Genomic DNA, 23895 nt, shown 5'->3' on the forward strand with positions numbered 1-23895 from the left:
CGGAATTCTGTCGCAGCTTTAGGAAGGTGCAGGTGCCGACGGGGTCGTGGCTCAGAAGAAGATGGAATTCCGGGCACTCAACCAGGGCAGCAAGACAATAACCGAGTACCTGCATGAGTTCAACCGCCTAGCGCGATACGCACCGGAAGATGTTCGCACTGACGCAGAGAAGCAGGAGAAGTTCCTAGCTGGTTTGGACGACGACCTGACCAACTAGCTCATCTCCGGAGATTACGCTGACTTCGAGAAGCTGGTAGACAAGGCAATCCGCCAGGAGGACCAGCGCAACAAGATGGACAGAAGGAGGAAGGCTGTTCATTTCAGGGAACATCAGGGAAGCCACAAGAAGCGGCGCTTCACTACTGGACAGCAGAGTGGACCCTCCACCATCATTGTCTGTTAGCATCGCCCCTACCATCCCGACAGTTTCCACCAGGGCGGCAGTGTCAGCCAGAACCACCAGGGTGGTCAGCCCAACTGCAATGCAGCTTCGCGCCCGGCAATGGCACCAGCTCAGCCAGCTCCACCCACTCAAGCCAAGAAGGAGTCTAGAGCAAAACCAGGACCCTGCTACAACTGTGACGAGCACAACCACTTTGCTAACAAATGCCCAAAGCCAAGGCGTGCTGGACCGAGGTTTGTTCAGGCCCATGTCAACCATGCGTCCGCAGAGGAGGCGCAAGCTGCACCAGAGTTCGTACTGGGTACGTTTCCTGTTAAGTCAATCCCTGCAATATTACTTTTTGATTTTGGTGCAACGCATTCATTCATTTCCAAGAAGTTTGTTTGGGTGAATGACGGTTCATACCCCGAGAAATAGTTGCACCTCTATCTATTACAACCCGAAAGTGGTAATAGAAATCCAAAGATCACAATTTCTAGCCAACCTCATCCTTCTTGAATCCAAAGACTTAGATGTCATTCTTGGGATGGATTGGCTGACCAAGTTTAAGGGTGTCATTGATAGTGCGAATCGCACGGTCACCTTGATCAATGAGAAAGGAGAAATAATGGTGTACAAGTCTCCAGCCTCACCAAAGCAAGGAGTCTCATTGAATCAGATTAAGGCGGAAGACCCAGTGGCCGCAGAGGAGAAGAGTCCGAGGAAATTGGAGGATATTCCTGTCGTCTGCGAGTATCCGGAAGTGTTCCCCGAGGACCTACTACCATGCCACCCAAGAGAGAGATCGAGTTCCGGATCGATTTGTGTAACGCCCCGATTTTCGTTCGGGATTAAAAAGCATTCAATAATGCAGTTTCTAGAAATTAAATAAAAGTTAAGTCAATTTAATCAAGTGAAATAATGGGTGAATTAAAATTTTCACTTAAAAATCATTGGCCGGAAATATTTTGTAATATTCTCTATGCCCTAATGAACTCTCTGAAATTTCCTGCGAATTTTCGGAGCTCAAGAAGTAATTTTAATAGTACAAAGTTCATTTAATCAATTTAAATAAAAAGAAAAGAAAATAATTTCCCCTTCCTCCATTTTGGGCTCGGCCCAAGTCCTCCCCCTCCTCCTTCCCGGGCCTGGCTGCCCTCCCCTTCCCTCTATCTCTCGGCCCGCTCGGCCCCCTTTTCTTCTTAGTCCACATTGCCTCCCCCAGCCGGCCTCCCCTCTCCCTCTATCCGACAGGTGGGACCGGTGGACCCCACCTGTCATCCCCAACCTTAGGCCGGCTCCAACCGCCGACCACGTTGCCCACGACGCCGCCGATTCCGGCGCCCTCCTGCTCCCCGCTCGCGCCCAACCGCGTGGACACCGATCCCCTCCAACTCCTCTACAAACTCCCCCACTTCCCCAAAAACTGGCGCCGGATCGACCCCCACGGCCCCACGCCGCTCCCCCACTCCGACCGGCGATTCCGCCCCTCCCGGCCTCGATCTCGAGCTCCCCGCGCTATAAAAATGCTCCCCGAGTCCTCTTCCATTTCCCCATTTTTCCCGAGCCTCTTGCGCCCCGTACTGCTCTCCCCACGCTGATCCCCATCACCGCCGCTACCCGGCGCACTCCGGCCGTCGTTTCCCACCGCCACAGCCGTCCCCGCACCGAGCCGACGCCACTACTAGCTTCGTCACGCCGCGCTGCACCCCGGCATCCATTCGTCCTCCCCAAAGCCTCGCCGTATCGCCGCTTCCTCTACCGACCCGAGCAAATGCCGCCTCCAGCCACCTCCCGCCGGCGAGCGTCGCCTTGCCCGGCCATGCCACCGCCACCCACAGCGCCGCCACGCCCCACCGCACCCCGTCTACCGCTCCTCGTCCCCAATCCATCACCGAAATGCCGCCGCCACATTCACCATCTCTTTTCTCCACCGTCGCCAACTCCAGCCGCGCACCACCGCCACCATAGCCGTCGCTGCATCGCACCGCCAACATCGCCAGCTTCGCTACCGCGTGGGCAAGCCCGGCCACCGATCCGTTTTCCCCCTTCACCACCGAAACTCCACCTCCACTGCCAACCCGAGCTGCCACCATCTCTACCGCCTCCGGCCATCCCTCGCCGCTGCTCTGAGCGACCTCCGGCCTCGCGTCCTCCTCCGGTGGCATCGCGGCGACGATAGGGAACCTAGCATCCCCTCATCCGAGCTCCTCGTCGCCGGTGCCCGTTCTCCCCGCTGTGAGAGGTGAGCTCCTACCCTTCCGGCTGAGTTTTCCCGCCGCCTCGCGCCTCCTTCCTTTTCCCTAACCCTTCCATCGCGCTCCCCAGGTCGTCCCGGTCGTCGTCCGCCGCCTCGCGCCCGCGGTACGCGATAGGACCGCCGCCGTCGTCCTCACCCCAACGAGCCCGCCGCCACCTCTCTCCGTAGGCCGCCTCCCTCCGGTGCCGTGCCGCTTGGTGAGCATCCCCCTCTCCCTTCCACCGTTTCCCGCGCCGCCGCTCGCTGTCGATGGCCGGTGGCCGTGTGCCGCCGCCTCTCAGCCGTCCGGCTGTGAGCCGCCGCCGCCCCTTTGGCCGTGCACCACCACCGTGGACTCGGTCCATGGTGGAGTAACTCCTTTGGGTACCCGCTGACGAGTGGGCCCCGTGCTTTGTGGACGTGGTCCACGCCCCTCCTTTTTGATGACGTCAGCAGCAACCATTTCCTTTGGAAAAATATTTAATATTTGCACAATAAATCATTAATAATTATAGAAATTCATTTAAATGGCTCAAAACTTCTAAAATTCATATCTAATTCATACTAACTCCAAATTGGGCCATTCAACTTGCAAAATTCATCTAAAATTGAGATCTATATGTTTGTTTACTTTTTATGTACTATTTCCTTGGATTTTATTAGAGTTTTTCCTCGTTTTGCATGCTAGCGTGTAGTTTCCGTCGTTTCGGAAGATCGCGGTCGCGAGGACAAGAGTCCAGAAGATTGTTGTGAAGAAGCAGGGCAAGTCACACATTCTCCTTGAGCATTTTGATCCTACTTTACAAATGTTTTCTCGTTTGCAAATAAATATGCATGTTTTGCTAATTACATGGGATCTGGGTATTACCTATCTGCTCGCTTGTGCCATGTTTACTTGATATCCGTCCTTTGTCAACCTTGGGTAATAAATTGACTAGCTCGTGTTACTTATGTGACCTAGCTAGAATTATATGCTTAGCCATGCTTAATTACCACTAGCTCAGTTGATGGGATAATTACAGTTTTAGACCTGTTAGTATCAGAACGAGCTGCGTGCTCGAGACATCCGGCCATGTTTTAGTGGTCGTAATTATCCAACTAAAACGCGACTGAATGGTGGGCTTTGGGTGCATGGTTTTGCTAGTCGCACCAATGGCAATTAAGGACCGGTTCACGGGAAACCCTAGAAGACTTACAGTGCTTGCCACAAGCGGGAGTGGGTAACTGCTTGATCTGAAGTATAGCTCGACCCTTTCCTAGGCACTGGTGGTGAGGGTGGGCGTGATGGAATTGGGTCGGCCAGGGTGTCCGGTTGTCCAGCTGCCAGATTCACCGTGGCGCACGAGGGGACTGCCCGCTGCCTTGCGAGGAGTGGGGGTGAAACCTTAGCGTAGTGTGGATGGTTAGGGGAGAGTTATATGAAGGGTCTTGTCATAATCACTCGACGTGGTGATGTGTTCATCATGGGCACATGATGGCACGGTGACATGCCGGTGGATTCTGTCTTATGGGTACAGTTGTGCACCTCTGGCCAGAGTAAAACTATTCGAATGGCCGTGCCCGCGGTTATGGGCGATCGACCAGATTCACCGTGATTAGTCTCACCCCTAATAAATCGACCTAATGCACTGTAGTTCAGGTGGGTTGGTTGGGCCTGTTTAACGTGGTGTAGCGTTGATCAGTGGAGATCTAATTTACTTTAATTAATCAATTGTTTTACTGTTTTGCTCAATAAAATGTTTTGCAACCGCCTTTATGCAAATAGCCACAAACCGTCCTTGTGTCCCCTTGCACGTCTGCATCGTTGGTGTGGCTTGCTGAGTACGGTGGTTGTACTCAGCCTTGCTATTATTCCTCCTTTTCAGAAGTGTAGTGCTTCTGAGCTGACGACGAAGTTAGAGGACCAAGGCTCAGACCCCAGTTGAGTTTTGCCTGTGGAGTGGAGCTGAAGCCCCGCTAGGATCACCTTTTTCTGCTGTTGCTGCTTTCTTTCGGTGTGAGGACTAAGTGCCTCTTCTGTAAGTATTTTATGCTTTATTTACGTTTGGAACTGTATATTACTTGTTGTTTTGTGTACCCTGGCTGGTCCTGTACAGGGATTTAATACACAAAATAGTCTGGAAATTTTGGTTAAATTTCTAGGCGTGACAATTTGGCACCGGGAACAGCTTCGATCTACAAAAGGCCGTACAGAATGGCAGCTAATGAGCTAACAAAGGTCAAGGAGCAAGTTGATGAATAGCTGCAGAAAGGCTACATCCGACCGAGTACTTCACCTTGGGGTGCTCCGATCATTTTTGTGGAGAAGAAGGACTAAACGAAGAAAATGTGCGTCGATTATCGCGCACTCAATGAGGTCACTATCAAGAACAAGTACCCCTTGCCAAGGATTGATTACCTGTTTGATCGGTTGAAGGGAGCTAAAGTATTTTCCAAAATAGACCTACAATTAGGCTATCACTAGTTGAGAATTCAGGAAGAAGATATTCCCGAGACAGCCTTCACCACTCGGTATGGGTTGTTTGAGTGCACGGTTATGCCATTTGGACTCACCAATGCACCAGCCTTCTTCATGAACCCGATGAACAAAGTGTTCATGGAGTTTTTGGATAAGTTTGTCATGGTATTCATTGACGACATTTTTATCTATTCCAAGTCAGAAGAAGAACATGAGCAACATCTCCGTCTGGTGCTCAAGAAATTGTAGGAGCATCAGTTATATGCCAAGTTTAGCAAGTGTGACTTCTGGTTGTCGAAAGTTATATTCCTGGGTCACGTCATTACTGCTCAAGGTGTGGCAGTGGATCCATTGAATGTGGGGTCAGTCACCAAGTGGACCCCACCTAAGACAGTGACACAGATTCGGAGTTTTCTTGGACTTGCGGGCTATTACCGTCGGTTCATTGAAAATTTCTCTACGATTGCTAGACCCATGATTCAGTTATTAAAGAAAGACGAGAAATTCAAGTGGTTAGCTGAGTGTGACAAAAGTTTTGAAGAGCCCAAGAAGAAATTAGTGTCTGCTCCTATTGTAATTTTGCCCGATCAGATGAAAGATTTCCAGGTCTACTGTGATGCGTCCCACCAAGGGCTAGGATGTGTTCTGATGAAGGAAGGCCAAGTGGTCTCTTATGCCTCGCGGTAGTTGCGTCCACATGAGGGTAACTATCATACCCATGATCTTGAATTGGCAGCAGTGGTTCATGCCTTAAAAATATGGTGGCACTACCTCATCGGTAATCGTTGTGAAGTCTACATGGACCACAAGAACCTAAAGTACGTCTTCACCCAGCTTGACTTGAATCTCCGACAACAAAGATGGTTGGAGTTGATAAAAGATTATGACATGGGGATACACTACCATCCAGGCAAAGCTAATGTGGTAGCAGACGCTCTGAGCAGGAAGAGCTATTGCAACGCCTTGGGTATTGAAGGCATGTGTGACAAATTGCAACAAGAGCTTGAACATCTCGACTCGGGAATTGTGGAACACGGGTACGTGGCTTCCCTAGAGGCATGACCTACTCTCGTGGATCAAGTTCGAGCAGCTCAGGTAAATGATCCTGAGATAGCGGAGCTGAAAAAGAATATGAGGGTTGGAAAAGCCCGAGATTTCCATGAGGATGAGCATGGCACAATCCGGTTGGGAGAAAGATTGTGCGTACCTGATGACAAAGAGTTGAAAGACCTAATACTCACCGAGGCTCATCAGATCCAGTACTCCATTCATCTCAGCAGTATCAAGATGTACCAGGATCTCAAAGAAAAATTCTGGTGGGCCAGCATGAGAGGGGAAATAGCGGAATTCTTCGCACTCTGTGATGTTTGTCAGCGAGTCAAAGCAGAACATCAGAGGCTTGCAGGACTACTTCAACCTCTTCAGATCCCAGAATGGAAATGGGAAGAAATAGGAATGGATTTCATCACTGGCTTGCCCAGGACATTGTCAGGGCATGATTCAATATGGGTAGTGGTTGACCGTCTCACGAAGGTCGCTCACTTTATACCAGTGCACACCACTTATACTGGAAAAAGATTGGCGGAGCTTTACCTTTCAAGGATCATGTGTTTGCACGGGGTACCCAAGAAGATTGTATCTGATCGAGGGAGTCAGTTCACTTCAAAATTCTGGCAGGAGCTGCAAGAAGAACTGGGGACTCGTCTGAATTTCAGCACAACTTATCACCCGCAGACGGATGGTCAGACCGAGAGGGTCAATCAGATATTGGAAGATATGTTGTGAGCTTGTGCACTTGACTTTGGTGGAGCTTGGGATAAAAGTCTGCCTTACGCGGAATTCTCTTACAACAACAGCTACCAGGCCAGTTTGCAAATGGCACCATTCGAAGCATTGTATGGCCGGAAGTGCCGCACACCTCTCTTCTGGGATCAAACAGGCGAACGTCAACTGTTCGGAACAGAAGTGTTAACGGAAGCGGAGGAGAAGGTCAGAACCGTCAGGGAAAGATTGAGGATTGCTCAGTCTCGGAAGAAGAGTTGCGCGGATAATCGCCGAAGGGAGCTCACCTTTGAAGCAGGTGACTATGTGTATCTTCATGTTTCTCCGCTCCGAGGAGTCCACCACTTCCAGACGAAAGGCAAGTTGGCACCATGCTTCGTGGGACCATACAAGATTTTGGAGCGAAGAGGAGAAGTCGCACACCAGCTTGAGCTTCCATCCAATATGGCTGGTATCCATGATGTGTTCCATGTGTCTCAATTAAAGAAGTGCTTGAGGGTACCAGAAGAGCAAGCCAATTCAGAGCACATTGATATTCAAGAAGATCTGACTTATGTGGAGAAGCCAGTCCGCATCCTTGAGACTAGCGAGAGAAGAACCAGAAACAAGGTTACCAGGTTCTACAGGGTTCAGTGGAGCCACCACTCCGAGTAAGAAGCAACATGGGAAAGGGAAGATGAATTGAAGGCCGCCCCATCCGCACCTCTTCGCCAGCTATTCTGAATATCGGGGTCGAGGTTCCGTTTAAGGGGGGCAGGTTTGTCACACCCTAAAGTTCTTCTCCCAAGCCTAAATTAATTTAATAAATGGTCTCAAGAAATTGTCTGTGTAATGGCAAGAGAGAAACCCTAATTTAATAAATGCAATTAATAATCGAAATTGGCATGTCGAATTTTTCTTGAGTTCTACATGTAAAAATATGTTAACAGGATTTTTAGTGGAATTTTCAAAGCTCTAGAAATAATTTTAACCAATTAAAAATGAGCACAAGCAATAATTAAATCCCTGGAAATTCTCTTTTCCTTCTTCCTCTTCTTTTTCCCCTCTTTTTCCTTCTTGGGCTGTCGGCCCATTTCCCCTCCCCACGCATACGCCTCCCCGCTGGGCCGGCCCGAGGCCGCGGCCCAGTCGCCCCGTGCCTCTCCTCCCTCTGGGTCACTGCAGGTTTGGCCCGCCTGTCAGGCCCGTCCCCTACCTCCGGTCGGCGCCGCACACGCCCTCAACCACCGTCACCCGCCTCTCCTGCGCCTCCAGGGCCACGTCGCCCACTCCCCGCACTCTCCGCGCATGTCCCGGAACCGCAGCCCCTTCTCCCGCCTACGCGCCTGCGCTGAGATGGCCGGGATTCAATTTTTGAATCCCGCCTCTCTCTCCTCCACGCCTCCCCACGTCGCCGGCCGATCTGCGCCCCTATTGGCCACGTCTCGCCCCCTCGCGCCAATATAAAGCACCCCCGCTCCCTCCTCCACCTTTTCCCGTTTTCGCCAAGCTCTCCTGTGCACTCCACCGCTCTAGTGCTGTCGCCCTCCTCTCCGCCACCGCCGCCGCTCCAGTCACCGCTAGCCACCGCGCCGAGCCGCGCCGACGACGCCGTCGCGTTCACCGCCTCAGGCGCCATGCCGTCCACCCCTTCCCCGTCGAAATCCGCCACCGGGGGCCGTCCTTCGTCGCGCCGGTCTGCCCAAAGCCGTCCCACCATCACCGTCGCCATCGCTTTCCAATGCTCGCCGTCGTCGATCGTCATCGGTAAGGCCTCCCCCATTTTCCCTCCTTCTCCAGCGCAGCCTAGCACCGCCGCTTAGCCGGTTAGCCGCGTCGCCGCCGCCGTTAGCGCCGCTCCGCCGCGCGCCAGGGCTGTTGGGCCGGCTTAAGCCGCCTGCGCGCGCCCGGCCGCGCGCCACCTTCGCCGTAGAGGTAGATCGGTGTCACAGCCTGAATTTTCGTTTCAGGATTTAGAAATTATTTAATAAATTATTAATCGAATTTATATTAACTGTTCATTAATTTACAAGTGAAGTTAAATGTGGGAAATAAAATTTCCTTAATTTAAAGCATGGATGGATTTAATTTGTATTAAATTCTCCATGATTAATTATACTCTCTGAAATTTTCTCGGAATTTTCGGAGCTCAATTCCTAATGTTAATAATACAAAGAACAGTTTAGCAATTATTTAAATAATAAATTAATCATTAAATGATCTGGATATTATTATATTAAATACTTTGAGTGTCCAAGTATGTTCAAGATTTTTCTTGGAATTATTTGAGCATTGGAAGTATTTTTAACAATTGAAATATCATCTCATTGGTTAATTTATTTGGAAAAGCAGTAAAATCATCCTTCCTAGTCTTGGGCCGAATTCACCCCATTCCCTCCCTTCCTCTCAGCCGGCAGAAAAGTCTAGTTTACCTCCCTTGCGCTACAGTGCTCCTTCCAGCTCTGGACAGAGCCAGAGCCAGAGCCGAGCCGTGCCGTGCCTGTTGCCGCCGATCCCCTTCCAAAATCCAACCTCTCCGTTGCTCTTATTTCCGAATTGGTTGCGGGAATGGAATCCTCTCAATCTCCTCTTCCTTGTCCCCAAGAAATCCCCAAAAGTTTATATGGAAATCCTTTCCAATTTCGCGGTTCAACCTTTCCTTTTTCCGGCGAAGATCTAAACGTTCCCGAGTTTTTCCCGTCGTTGTGGGCTCGATCCCGGCCTCCCATGCTATATAAAGGACCCCCTAGTCGTCCTCTACTCATCCCCTCAAGTCCCGTCTTCCGCCGTCGCCAGAAACGCTCTCCCCACGCTCTCCCTCTCTCTCCACCTCTGGCCGCCGCTCCAGCCGCCATTCGCCGTCGCCCCGGCCGTGGCCGGTCAGCTCCGCCACCTCCCTCGGCTTCGCAGTGAAGAGCTCTACCCCGGCCACCCGTTCTTTTGCGCCGAACCCCGCCGGAAGTCGCCGTCACCGTGAAGGCCGAACCGTTGCCATGTTTTTATCTCCTGCGAAGTTTTGCCGTCGACTCCGTGGTCGCCGGACCTCGCCGTATCCACTGTCGGCATCGCAGCGGTGAGGAGAAACCCGGCAGCCACCTCCGCGAAGACGCAAGCCATCGGAGCACCGTCGTCACCGTGAAGCTGATCTGTTCCATCTTCAGTCGCGTCGTTCGTCTTCGTCCGTCGTCGCCCTCTGTCGCCGTCGAGTCCATTGGGTTCGCAGGAGCAAGGTGAAGCCCGGCCATCGGTTTTTCTTCGCCGAAGATCGCTGAAACGTCGCCGCCATCGCTGACCCGACCCCGTCGCCGCCTCTACCTCGCTGCCGGCCGTCTGCCGTCATCTTCCATCGTCGCGCCACCCCTCAGTGAGCTTTCCTCTCTCCGATGTCGTTCACCGGTGTAGTTTATCCATAGGGTCTTGATCCAATCTAATCTAATTTGGCCCTTGTGTCGTCATCATCTTCATGTGTTGTCGCCGGAAAATCGTCGCCGCCATGGACAGTACCTCGCCGCCCTTCGAAGCTCGTCGTCGGCCATCTTCCGTAGCTGTCCGTCGTTGGAAAGTGTTGGTAAGAATCGCCATCGCCTTCTCTACCTCCCGGTGCCCTCCGTTTGCATTATTGTGCCGTGGTTCGCCGGCAACCGCCGCTCCTATGCCGTTCACCTGTGAGGTTTTCCCTAGGGCCTTAATCCGATCTGACCTAATCCGCTGTCTATCTAGCGTAGTAGTCGTCTCCGTGTGTTGCCGCCGGGTAGCCATCGTCATCTCTCTCTCTCCGATCATTTTGGTTCGGTGAGACTTCTATCCGTGTTCCCTCGGTTTAGTTTTTAATCTCTCGTTTTTGTCGTCGAGTAGCCGCTGCCATGCAACGCTTAGCTGCTGCCCTAGCGTCGCCGCTGCGCTAGTCGCCTAGCCGTTGTTGTGCCGTAATCCTAACCCTAGCCGCGTGTCTCCGCCAAGTCGCCGCTGCCAAGCCGAGTCAAGTCGCCCTAGTGCCGCCGTGTCGCAGCTATGTGCCGCTTTAACCCAGCCGCCGCTTTAGCCATTGCTCGGTAGCCAAGTTGTCTAGCCGTAGGTGCATCCTTAAATTCCTACCGGCCTATCGTTTGACGTACCAGGGCTTTATCATGAGTCGTGTCTAGCTCACCGATTTAGTCGCGGCCGTTGTTGAGTCATTCACTCGTTCGTTCGAATGAGGTGTTCCCCGTGCTTCGTTCGTTCGTCCGTGTTGAGCTGTTCAGAGCCGCCGGTTCCGTTTGCCGGTTTCGGTTGATCATTTGGGTGATCCGGTGTCACGTAGAATTGACTCGTTGAGTCGGTATCTCGTGAGGCCCGCTTGCCAGATCAATCTAAGCCATCCAATCTTGGTCGACTCGGTCAAGATTAATCTCAGCCATATAAATCCGTTCGCTCTTTTCAGTGGCATTTTATTTCTTTTTAATATATGTCATCTACCAAATATAATCTAATCTATTTCGGAGGTTGCTTTAATCTTTTATCTCAGTTATAAATCATTTGTAAATTATTTAATTAATTTGGAATAGTCTTTTCTTTAATAGGTTTAATTGGAATTAAATCTTGTAAAATTCGTAACTAATTCATATGAAATCGGAATGAGGCCGTTCAAGTCTCTAAAATCATCTAAAATCATGATTTACATGTTTGTTTACTTTATATGTATTGTTTATTTGGTTTTTATTAGTCTTTTTCCTCGTTTTGCGTGTTAGCTTGTCGTTTCCGTCGTTTTGAAGGTTCGTGAGTGCGCCGGAAGTACTCAAGAAGACTAATTGAAGACCGAATATTGCAAGGCAAGTCACACAGATCCTAAACACAATTCCTTTGAGCATGTTGATCCTATATTTAAATTCTCTATTTATTTCAACTGTGCATTTATTTTCGAATGTCACCGGGTGGTGTGAACTTATTCCTTTGTTATGGCCTGCTTGCATTGATTACTCTATTCCTTGATACCGGTTATTATAATTTGACTAGTTGAGCTTTATATATTGGTTCAGCTAGATGTTAGATATAATTGCTTAGCCATGCTTAGAGACATTAGCTCACATAAATGGGATAACGTATGATTTACTATTATTTAATGATGGCTTAATGATAGCTCACGATGGTCAATCGTGATTGGTTAATTAGTTAATGTGCCAACTAAAACTTGATAATGGTGGGTTGTGAGCACATGGTTTTGATGGTCGTGCTCATGACAATTAAGGACCGGTTCACGAGTTTCGGTTATGAAACATTAATCGTGCCAACCACAAGCCAGAATGGGCAACGACTGGACACTTTGTATAACAAGGCTCATTGTGGAGTGCTAGACTGAGAAGTGGCGGAGATAAGCCCATGGGGGTCGCTGGGGAGTCCATGCCTCTGGTTTTTGAGGGGGTGACTACGATCCAGGAACGGTGCACTACTTTGGGTTGAGTTATGCGAGGGGTCTTGTCACAATCACTCAACATGGTGACGTGTCTGGCCAGGCACGGTAACATGCTGGTGGGTTGTGTCTTGTGGGTACAGTGGTACACCTCTGGCCAGAGTAAAACTATTCGAATAGCCGTGCCCGCGGTTATGGGCGGGTCGAACAATGTCTTTCGTGATTAGTCCCACACTACTCATTAATAATAATGTGGTAATTGATGGTAATTAATTTAGCTCCTGGTTTGGAATGGTATATTCCTGGTTTGGAGATAGATCTGTGCAGCCGGGTATGGTTGTTCAGGATGGTTGGGCCTGTGCAGCATGGGTGTGCTGTTCAGTGTTGATTAATATTGATGATTAATTACTCTACTGTTTTACAATTCTTAAATGTTTGCTAAATGCTGCTTTTGCAAATGAGCCCTATATTATGCCATTCTTTGGTATCCTTGTGCATTTGCATATTTGCTGTGTGGCTTGCTGAGTATGTCATATGCTCACCTTGCAATAATCAATCAAACCTCAGTTGAAGACAAGTTGCGAAGGAGATGACGTTTGGCTTATACACCAGTTGAGTTGCCTGTGGGAGTGGAGCCGGAGCTTCGCTAGATTTTATTTTCCGCTGCAGTTTTCTTCATGGTGAGGACTAAGTGCCTCTTAAGTAAGTATTTATCGTTTTAGTTAATTAGATGAATATGTATATTAAATTGTCAGTTTGTGTACCTCGGCTGATTCCTGGACGAGGATTTTATGCACAAATATGTTTGGAAATTATGAATTTCTGGGCGTGACAATCGGGGCTGCTTATCCGCAGCCCACGTGGCCGCCACTTCGGCGCCACGTGTGTGGCACGTGGCGCTCCCCTCTCCCGGTCCCGTGGACTCAGTCCACCGTGGACCGACGTCCCCGAGCCGATGACATGTGAGGCCCGTATGTCGGCTCCGCCCCCCTGTTGATAATTCTTACGACCACAGATAAATCCTTAAGCGCATGAAATACCGCTGTAGCACTTCACCTTCAATTGACCCCAAAAGGATATCGAACTTAGGGAACGTGTGTAATCTACCTAAGGCTAAGACGATCCAAGGACAACAACTGATGATAGGTAGGCTAGGCTAGAGAAGTCTTTCTATGGGTTTTAATTATCTAAGCTAAGTTGAAGGTAATTCCCTATCTGTTGCTTCGGGCACCGACCCTTGCTGGTCTGCCAGTGTGGTTCCGGCTATAGCTCTATGATGTATCTGAGTGTGGAGGATTACTTGGACGGGATTCAGGGCTATCACCACCTACCGCCTACCTCTGACAAATCCGTGGGATACACAACAAACAAAGGTAATCTCTAACCTAGACACCACGCCTAAGTTATTAATTAGTACTCTAATACTTGCGCAGGAACTTCCTTGTCTATCCGGAGTCCTAGTACTAGAGCACTTAGTATAAATACTAAACAATGAAGCCGCAAAGATGTAAATCTATCTTACTTAGACTAAATAATTAAATAACAAAAGAAAGGAACACGAATGCTTACTTTATAGAAGAAGTTCTCCGAACCCAGAGCAGAGTGTATCGACAGCTCCGGTACTCCTGCCGAATGCCTCCTAGGAAGCTACACTCATCGAGGTAGAAGTCGGATGAGCACCAAACTTCCGGGCACTCCTCCAGAGCTTCCCCTCACTCTCTACCTTATTCTAATGTAGAAAAGATACTATAGAGCCTCTTGTAATTCAGCTTAAAGTTGTGTGTTGTGAATGAATTAGAGGAGCTCTATTTATAGCCTCCATATGATGGTTACAGGTATGAGAAACGACCAACTACCCCACAACCGTAATTGGGATGAAATCAGGACCGTCCATGTGAAAGATGGCGATGAACGGCCACCAAAGTGGTTCGGCCGAACTTCCACGGCTCCATTCGGCCCTTTTTCGTCGTGGACACTAATTTTGAGGCCCTCAGCCCATTGGCATGATAGTTGGGCCCATCTGGAGTTGTTTAATTGACTTATGGGGCCTCCAATCCATGTAAATGTGTCCTGAATGCACGGAGGTGCAGTTTGTCGCTTGACGGATGTGTTTTCTTCTCAAAATACCTGTATACACATATTTCACCAACACTAGTGGAAATGATTAGTAATAATACCTACCACTAAGTTGGATAACGTGTTTTATTTCATTATATGCAGGTATTGACGGTCAGATATTATGATTTAAGGACCGTCAACAACACCCCCGCACTTAACCTTTGCTCTTCCCGAGTGAAGGCTATGGACTCTACAACAAAGTTATGACTTCCTTACTAATAATCCTGCAAACAAATTATTCAAAGCCATACATGTACTTGTGGGTCTTTGTAGCGTCTACCATGCGATCCTAAGCAATTGAGAAATGGAACAATCTTGACTCAAGTCACCATAACTTTTCATGAAGAACAACTTGAGTTTTTTTTTCAAGTAACACAAAACTATAACTTTGCTTTGCTCCTCAATTGATTCTCTCGATCACTCAAGGTGTATGATTTTTCACAAAGGCATATGATTGCGCCTTTTCTTTTCCTACCATCTAATAAGGCTCATGTGGAGCTCAGGTATGGAAAAGAGTAGAGCATTACCTGCATCACATATATTGCAAAGTCAAATAATGGATCCACGGAAATACAAGACATACTTTCTGGTCAAGAATGTGCATATGTATGTATGGTGAATTTGTGGGTGGAAAAAGGAAAAATAAAGATAACTCCTTTTGTATACCTCCTCTTCCATTTATTTTCTCTTTTGAAATTTGGGAGAGTGCATGGCTATCTTTTTTTTTCTTTTTTTTCACCATCATGCTCCATACTTATATGAGCATTTTTTTCTTTTCTTTTTGCATAACCATGCCTCTCTCTTTCTTTCTTTTTTTTGAAAGAACTTTGGAGGAAGAGGCATAAATAACATGGAGTATTTATTTGATAGATGAAATGAATGACAAATGGGAGATGCTAACTTCCAGTGTAGAAGTCAAGCATAGGTGGGTGTATGTGGATTGTATGTGTGTTCTTGACCATGAAAGTATGAAAAGCGTTTCACTAGGGTCATAAAACTTGACAACGCTCAATGAAATGACAAGCAGCGTATGTAGCAAGATAATCATGAATGATCAACCTATGGCTCTAGCGGGAATAAAAATATCAATGAGGAGTTTAACATCGTTATATTTTTTTTCTTTTTATAAAATTCCTAAGTGTACAACATGAAGAGCAAGATTTCTATCATCAGACTTATATCACATTCATCAATTACCTAGATAGCATGGGGTCCCTATTGAATATGTCACCACAAGCAACAAGTAATGAGCAAAGAATAAAAGGCATGCATGTTATTTTCAGGGAGATCATGGACTCTAATTGTTATTTTCTTCGATATTTTAGAATTGATGATCAAATTGAACTCAAGATAAAATGGATGTCCAAAGAAAAATTGTGCAAACCTGCGCTCTGTATAAAACAGAGGACGATTCATGGTAAAGGAGGTTCAGCTGAACTGGGGGTTTGGCTGACTCCTCATTGGTTCTGACTGCAACAATTTTCCTTGTGTGGTTCGTCATGGCTCATCACTTTTGGGGTGATCTTGCTTTGGTTATGGCGTTGATGTGCAAGATCACCCCCACACAAAAAAGAAAAAAAGAAAAAGAAAGACAAGAGTGAAGCAAAAAGGGCTCACTTGGTTGGAAGACCAAGGAGCCAACTTTATTTTATTTTATTTTATTTTATTCATGAAAGCTAGACCTAAGATAACTAGAGGGAGGCCTAAGGACTTGTGGCGTTGAAAACTAACGGATCAAGGGGGACCTAAAGACTCCGGGTAGAAGCTAAAAGAGACTAGATTCACAACATCTAAGTTACGATCAACTTCTATCGGATTAAGGAAAACTTTTAATCGATGGCCATTTACCTTAAAGATGTTACCTTCATTGTCGCGCAGTGTGACGGCGCCATGTGGTGAAGCGTCAACGACGGTATATGGACCCATCCATTTACTTCGAAGTTTTCCATGTCCGAAAAGCTTCACCCGTGAGTTGAACAGCAGCACCTTGTCCCCTGCTTTGAACTCCTTGTGCTTGATCCGCTTGTCATGCCATCTTTTGGTTCTGTCCTGGTAGATCTTGGCATTGTGATAGGTCTTGTCCCTCCATTCCTCCAGCTCAGAGAGCTGCATCTTCTTGTGCTGTCCGGCTCCCTTTAAATCCATGTTCCAAGTCCGGATAGCCCAATGCGCCCTATGTTCCATCTCTACCGGAAGGTGGCAAGTCTTCCCGTAGACATGTTGGTATGGTGACATGCCGATGGGCGTCTGATAAGCAGTCAGGTAGCTTGTTCTTCCATGCCTTCCCCATCTCATTGACAGTCTTCTGCAAAATGTTCTTGATTTGTTTGTTGCTCATTTCTGCTTGTCCACTTGTCTGGGGATGATACGGAGCGGCAATGTTGTGCTGAGCCCCAAGTTCTTGCAAAAAGTTTCGGAAGGTCTTATCGATAAAATGAGAACCTCCGTCACTTATCACCATCCGCGGAGTTCCAAAACGTGGGAAGATAATCTCATGAAACATCTGGCGGGCATGCTTGGCGTATGCGGCCCTGCATGGCATTGCCTCTACCCACTTGGACACATAGTCAACGGCCACCAGAATATACTTGTAGTGATAGGATTTTGGGAAAGGTCCCATGAAGTTGATGCCCCATACATCAAATAGCTCGACTTGAAGGTTGTGTGTTAGTGGCATCGCATCGCGAGCAGTGTGTCACACCATGAAGTTCTTCTCCCAAGCCTAAAGTGAATTTATAAATGGTCTCAAGAAAATACCGGTGTAAAAGCAAGAGTGAAACCCTAATTAAATTAATGCAAATAATAATCAGAATTGGCATGTGGAATTTTTCTTGAGTTCTACATATCGAAATATGCTAACAAGATTTTTAGTGCAATTTTCAGACCTCTAGAAATAATTTTAACCAATTAAAAAGGAGCACAAGCAATATTTAAATCCCTGGAAATTCTTTTCCCTTTTTCTTTTTCCTTTTTCCCTCCTTTTTCCCCTAATGGGCCGCCGGCCCATTTCCTCCTATCTCTCCCACGCCCTTGCTGGGCCGGCCGAAGACCACGGCCCAGCTAAGCCCGTGCCCCCTCCTCTCTCTCCTGGGGTCGCCGACAGGTGGGGCCCACCTATCGGGCCCGTCCCCAACCTCCAGCCGGCGCCGCCGCATCCTGCAACCGCCGCCCCGCTCGCTCCTGCACCTCCCGGGCCACGTCGCCCACGTCGCTGCCTTCCCCCACGTTCCCCGCGCCCACTCCCTCTCTCCCCCGCCTGCGCTCGCCCTCGAGACGGCCGGGATTCGAATTTCGAATCCCGCCTCTCTCTCCTCCCCACCTCTCCCCACTCCGCCGGCGATATCACGGCTATCCCGGCCACGATCGACCCTTGTGAGCCTATATAAAGCACCTCCGTTCCCTCCTCTCTCTTTTTCGCTTTGCAATCACCCGCTCCCGTGCTCTTCTTAGCCCTAGCGCCATTGCCCACCTCTCCGCCGTCTCCGCCGTTGCTCTGGCCGCAGCTAGCTGCCGCGCCGTTGACGCCGTGGCGTTCGCCGTCGTGCGGGCCGCCTCGTCCACCCCTCCTCCATCGGTTTCCGCCGCCGGAACCCACTACGCACCGTGCGCCAGTGAGCTTCGCCAATCAAATTAACACACATTCAATACAATCTCAGCGCATCGCCACCCTTTTTACTTTCGTTTTGTTTCAACGAGTTCTTGCTTTCGGGTTGAGCTGCATCGGTTTCGATCTTCAACTAGAGGTAAAACTTGTTATGGCGGCTTGTGTTCTCGGGATTAGTGCTTCCATCTTGATGATACTCTAATCTTGTTTATGTAATTCGTCGAGTTGTCATATATCTTATATAATCTCCGGCAATATCGCTATCTAACCTCTAATCGGCTAACATCTGTTACTAGAAGGCAGCCGATTAGGTTAAATACCGATGTTGACTTAGATTATATATGATATTTACCACTCTATGAAACATACAACGGCTTGATTGTCTAGATATTGTCCTTTTTTTCATACTTATAGCTGCATCAGTTGGGTTTGACCATATAAGTCGTGATTAGAATCTCAATCTCTAGCCTGCTTTTGGTTGCCGATTATGGTAGCATCGGGGTTTCAATCGATCTTACCTGATTTAACAACTTTTATCCTATGTGCTTAATTGACATGTTAAATCTGCCCTTTATGTTAAGATCTTGTTACATTTAAATATATCAGAGATAAATGATATGTCATCGGCAACTAGCCGATCGGCTATCGTTTATGGATTTAACCGCGGTTTCTTTGTCTTTGTTTCTTGTTGATTGCAGGATCAAATCAACTGGCACGCTCATACACCTAAAGGCAAGCTTTGGACCTGCACTGGAGTTAAGTAGATCTCCCAGGCCTCATGTTTTACATCAACACCGACCATGATGTTGACGATGGTTGCATACCACGGGTCAGAGTCTGTGACTTTCAACAGCATGTCGTCTTGCAGATAGTCATTTATCGGTAGTTCCTGTATGCTAGTGACTTGCATATGCGACAAATGGTCTGCAACAGAATTCTCTACTCCTTTTTTATCCTTAATTTCAATGTCAAATTCTTGGAGTAGAAGAATCCACCTAATCAGCCGAGGTTTTGCATCTTTTTTACAGAGCAGGTATTTTAGTGCAGGATGATCGGTGTAAACTATTACCTTAGCTCCTAGTAAATAAGACTTGAATTTGTCAATGGCAAACACTATGGCTAGGAGCTCCTTTTCAGTTGTGGCATAGTTAACCTGAGCTCCCGTCAACGTTTTACTAGCATATGCGATAACATGGTGTTTTCTATCCTTAGTTTGCCCAAGAACAGCTCCCACAGCAAAATCACTAGCATCGCACATGATTTCAAACGGCAACGACCAATCAGGGGGTTGGATGATTGGTGCTGAGGTGAGTGATTCCTTAAGAATTTTAAAGGACTTCATACACTCATCATCAAAGTCAAATGGAACATCCTTAGCTAGCAAGGAAGTTAGGGGTCTAGCAATTTTTGAGAAATACTTTATGAAGCGCCTCTAGAACCATGCATGACCCGAGAAGCTACGGACTCGCTTGACATTGACAGGAGGTGGAAGCTATCGAATTACTTCGATTTTTTGCTCTGTCCACCTCAACTCCCCTTTTGGAGATTTGATGTCCCAAGACTATTCCTTCACGAACCATGAAGTGGCACTTTTCCCAATTAAGTACCAAGTCCTTTTCTTGACATCTTTGTAAGACCCTATCAAAGTTCTCCAGACATTGATCGAAAGATTTACCATAGACTGAAAAATCATCCATGAAGACTTCCATGATATGCTCGATCATGTCGGAGAAAATAGACATCATGCATCTTTGAAATGACGCTGGTGCATTGCACAACCCGAACGACATTCTTTGTGGACACACCGAGTATTATACCATCCAGTGTCCAACGCGACCACCACATACTATTGGAGAAGTGGGATCCATACACGCATGAATAGCCACTCGTCCTCAATGTGTCCATGATCGCGGTTGACAACCTTCTGTTATAATAACCAAAATGCCGAGTAGTGAGCGCAAGACATAATCGTAAGATAGTTTGCCAGTCCACCACATCATATGCTCGTCAACCACTCGAAGGTGGCAACCAAAAGCATACCCCAGTGACTCGATCCAAAGCGCTATCCCCAATTATCTCAAGCGATCAAAACCCGTTACTCATGCTTAGCTAGTCCCCAGGAATGCGTCTAGCCTCACACTTTCATCGCAAGCAATTAATAAACATAGCAAGTACCATAATAGGGTCAAAGAGCAGCGAGATACATGACACATAATAGGGTCCGAGGTCCCAACATACAACACATAAATATAGCAGTGGAAGTCTCAAATATAGTTCATAAGCAAAAGATAAAATCAGTGGTGCCTCAACCCCACTAGGGCAAACCAAACGGGCAAGAGCCAAGCTGCAAGAGATCACTCATTGCCCTCGCCGCCCTCGGTAGAGCAATGACCACACAAGAAGCATAACTCATAACCGGAATCCTCTCCTGAAATTGCAGACACCGGGTTAAGTACAAGATTGTACTCGCAAGTCTTACCCAAAATTATATATACATAAGAGAGAGAGAAGTATGCAAGCTTTTTAGCCTATAGTGGGTCTCTAGGTTCAACATTTGCATAAAGCTAATTTTATCGAGAAATTAATGAGTAAAATAAGCAAGGACAAGTAAATCTAGCATTATTTTAATTTATGGACAGCAAGTATATAATTCTGAAATGTATAAGCAAATGAGCCCAAACGGCGCTCTCATCATCATCCATGGACTACCAAAGTCCATACCAACATGGCACAACATGCCAACACCACCATCAAACATAATCCCATCCATAATAACCCACATTTGATGCTAACATAACTGACTAACACATCAAGCATTGTCATAACCGAGGACGCGGCTATTCGAATAGATTATACTCTGATCAGAGGTGTACAACTGGACCCACACAAAATGAACAAAGATCAAATGCTACACACCCCGTCGAGTGCGGTACACAAGTGATTCAAGCTCATTACATGCCCTTTCTTAACCCCACCCCAACCACCTATACCACTCTGGGGTTCCCGACGACTCAGTCACGTGTGTGCGTGATGTGAGCAAGGCGGGCGCGCCACGCGGGATGCACCCCCGGCCAAACCTAGGCACCCGAGGCCTTCCAAAGGCTACCTACCTCACGACTCTCCAACGTGGTATAAATGATCACAGTAGAACTAGTAAGAACAAGCCGGTCCCAAATAAGGCATGTGGTAAGTACGAAGGGTGCTTGAATAGATGTCAAAATGTTCGGTCCTTAACGACCTAGACGGGGCTACTTGCATTAGGGGAAACCCACCTCCCATCATCGCCCTATCACCCGTCCAAGTCCACCATATTTCATCAACCATTATTCAGTGTAAGTGCTCAAGTTTTATACCCAATAATACAAGTTGTCTATATACCACAATTAATAGCACTGTCCATCCCTATAGTTCTATTAGCACTAAGCATGGCTAAGCATTAATGAATAAGACATCCCAAGTAATCCCAACCAGTGGTAATAGTGTATAAGGACAGCAATATCACAAGAACTAAATGCATAAATAGGTCCTACCCATACATCATAAACCAACAATATTAATATCTAGGCAATGCATGCATATACATATATATATATATATATACATATATATATATATACATATAGATTGCAACCAAATCATTTTTAGAGAAAGCATAGGTTCTATATGCTTAGGTGCTTGCCTTGCTGCTGAGGGTAGTCACTATCCTCCTCGGGATATGGCTCGTTACTCTCCGGAATCTCCGAATCTACCGAAAAGAAGCAATATGCGAATAAGAGCCAAATAAACATACACATGTAAAATGATCAATAAATCATGAAATAAATACAGTGGGTATAGCACATGCTAACTTGAATTTAGGTGAAAGAATCACTAGATTATCACTTATAGTTTGGGAGATATGAAAATGACAAGCTCTCAGGTGCTGAAAATGGCAGTTCTGTAAATATTAATGTTTCCTTCAGTACATTACAGGTAACATGCATTACAAACCAAGATTTCATGGTAAAGATTATTTTTAGAGTAAAGTACATCACTCACAGATCCTAAGAAAATTTATTTCACAACCATAAGTTTTGTCATTATTTATTTATGGATTTTAGAAGTGAAATCGTAGGAATGCTAAATAAACTTCTAAGCATGATTTAAGAGGTAGTTTTGCCAACAACAACACCACAACAGCAAAGAGTACTAAAATATAAGCTCAACAAAATTGGTTTCGGTTTCACAATTTTAGCTTTTACCAATAATTTCTTACGAATTTATTAAGAGCTAGACCACACGAGGGATATATATAGCTATTTATATTTTTACTGGGAAAACGAGTACAAAAGTTGGTCATTTTTATTTTACAACATTGAAGACCACATTTTTCTTAATCCACAGAAATTTGGTTCACTGAATTCGGAGTTCATATGAATTAGTTATGAATTTTTAAAACGCATACATCTTTCAGCTCAATAGCTATCTCAGAAATCGATTTCTATTTTCACTCCCCTTTTCTCCAACTTCCACCGGACTTCGCTCACATGGCAGCAACCTGGACGTAGGGTCGTGTGAGGCTAAGGCCTCGGGCTGATGGCAAGAGACGGAGCAAGGCCTCGGGCTGACGATAAGAGACGTTACCTAAGGCTGCTTCAACCGAAATGAGCTGCAGCCACATCCTAGCTGCAATAATGGAGATGGATGACCTGTTGAATGTTGCTGTAGATGTTCAACATGAAGGGAACTAAAAAAAAGGCACCATGGATGGCAAGGAAGCTCACCAAATGGAGGGAAACAAAGTCATGTTGCTGCTGCAACCATGCAGGCTGAAACCACCACTCTCTTCTCCTATTTCGATCTCTCTCAACTCTCCATGCATGTGCAAGATGTTCGGATGGATGGAAAGCTTGGATGATGGGGATTGTTGTGATCTAACATGCAGGGATTGATCTTGGGCTATTGGATGGGATTTGGGGAGGAGAAGTGAGATGAGAGCTCAGCTTGAGGAAGAAAAGAAAGAACAAGCAGTGAAGATGAAAGGGGAGGAAGAAGAAGGGGTTTTCTCTGCCCCCTTAAGTCCTGAGGTGGGAGCACGCCCATGGGTGTGTTGTGGGGCTAAAGAGGCACCCAAGGTCAGTGACAAGTGGGCCCAAGTCGTGGCTGTTAATGAGGGTGAGAGAGGTGGGTGAAAAACTGAGTACAGATTCGTTTTTGCAATTTCCAGGATTTATTTTCTTTCCCTCTCTTGGTAAATTCAATTTGACTAGGTAAAACTAGTTCAAAAATTAAGGGATTTGGTGTGGTGATAGGTGTTGGTTTCTAGGTTCCATTTTTCAAAGTTTCACTCAAAAATTCGAAATATTTTAATTCTGGTGAAAAGATGAAATTGGTTAGGCTGAAAGTTGGTTTGAATTTTCAGGAGGCCTAAACAGAGAGTAAAAATTCCAAAAAATTTATATTTGTTTGTGATAAATAAACTAGTATTTGAATAAATTATTACACATGTACACTTCTGTTCAAATTATTGTTCAAATAGAAGTGGTTTCAATTTTACCGATTAGAGTTAATTTTGTTATCGCCTATGATCAAATTGCAATATAGTAAATATGAAATCTAAAGGACAACAAATGCACTTCTAAATACCTGGTTATGAATGTAGGGCTGTTACATTCTTCGATATGCATATGTTCCGTATGAGCATGTGAACGTGGTCTTACTTTGATCATCGGGATGGATGGGGATTTGGTGATAACCATAATACCCATCAAAGAAACAAAAGAAGGAATGGTTCGCCAACCAATGAAAGGCAGCGGAAAGTGATCCTTCTTTATAGCCTTGTTGAGTTTCCTATAGTCAATACGCATCCTCCATCTTGTGAAGGTTCGTTGTGGGATCAACTCATTGTTCGAGTTTTCAATGACCGTCATGCCTCCCTTCTTAGGCACTACTTGAACAGGGCTAACCC

The 23895-nt window shown here is 46.8% G+C and overlaps 3 long non-coding RNA genes across 3 annotated transcripts; 2 read left to right on the top strand and 1 right to left on the bottom strand.

Moving 5' to 3' along the window:
* Positions 1 to 1848: 1848 nt before the first annotated feature.
* On the top strand, positions 1849 to 4446 carry LOC136354074 (uncharacterized). Its single transcript, XR_010737813.1, has 3 exons — positions 1849 to 2627; positions 2711 to 2839; positions 3310 to 4446. It is a non-coding gene; the product is annotated as an uncharacterized lncRNA (long non-coding RNA).
* A 4835-nt stretch (positions 4447 to 9281) lies between these two features.
* LOC107279303 (uncharacterized) lies at positions 9282 to 14621 on the top strand. Its single transcript, XR_001541192.3, has 4 exons — positions 9282 to 10204; positions 10342 to 10408; positions 11568 to 12906; positions 14447 to 14621. It is a non-coding gene; the product is annotated as an uncharacterized lncRNA (long non-coding RNA).
* A 5456-nt stretch (positions 14622 to 20077) lies between these two features.
* On the bottom strand, positions 20078 to 22975 carry LOC9272192 (uncharacterized). The gene is made up of 4 exons (XR_010737814.1): positions 22712 to 22975; positions 22572 to 22636; positions 21628 to 21693; positions 20078 to 20376 (listed from the first exon to the last, which is right to left on the bottom strand). It is a non-coding gene; the product is annotated as an uncharacterized lncRNA (long non-coding RNA).
* Positions 22976 to 23895: the final 920 nt, after the last annotated feature.

Source organism: Oryza sativa, chromosome 11 (genome assembly GCF_034140825.1).
Source record: "Oryza sativa Japonica Group chromosome 11, ASM3414082v1".
Classification (NCBI taxonomy): domain Eukaryota; kingdom Viridiplantae; phylum Streptophyta; class Magnoliopsida; order Poales; family Poaceae; genus Oryza; species Oryza sativa.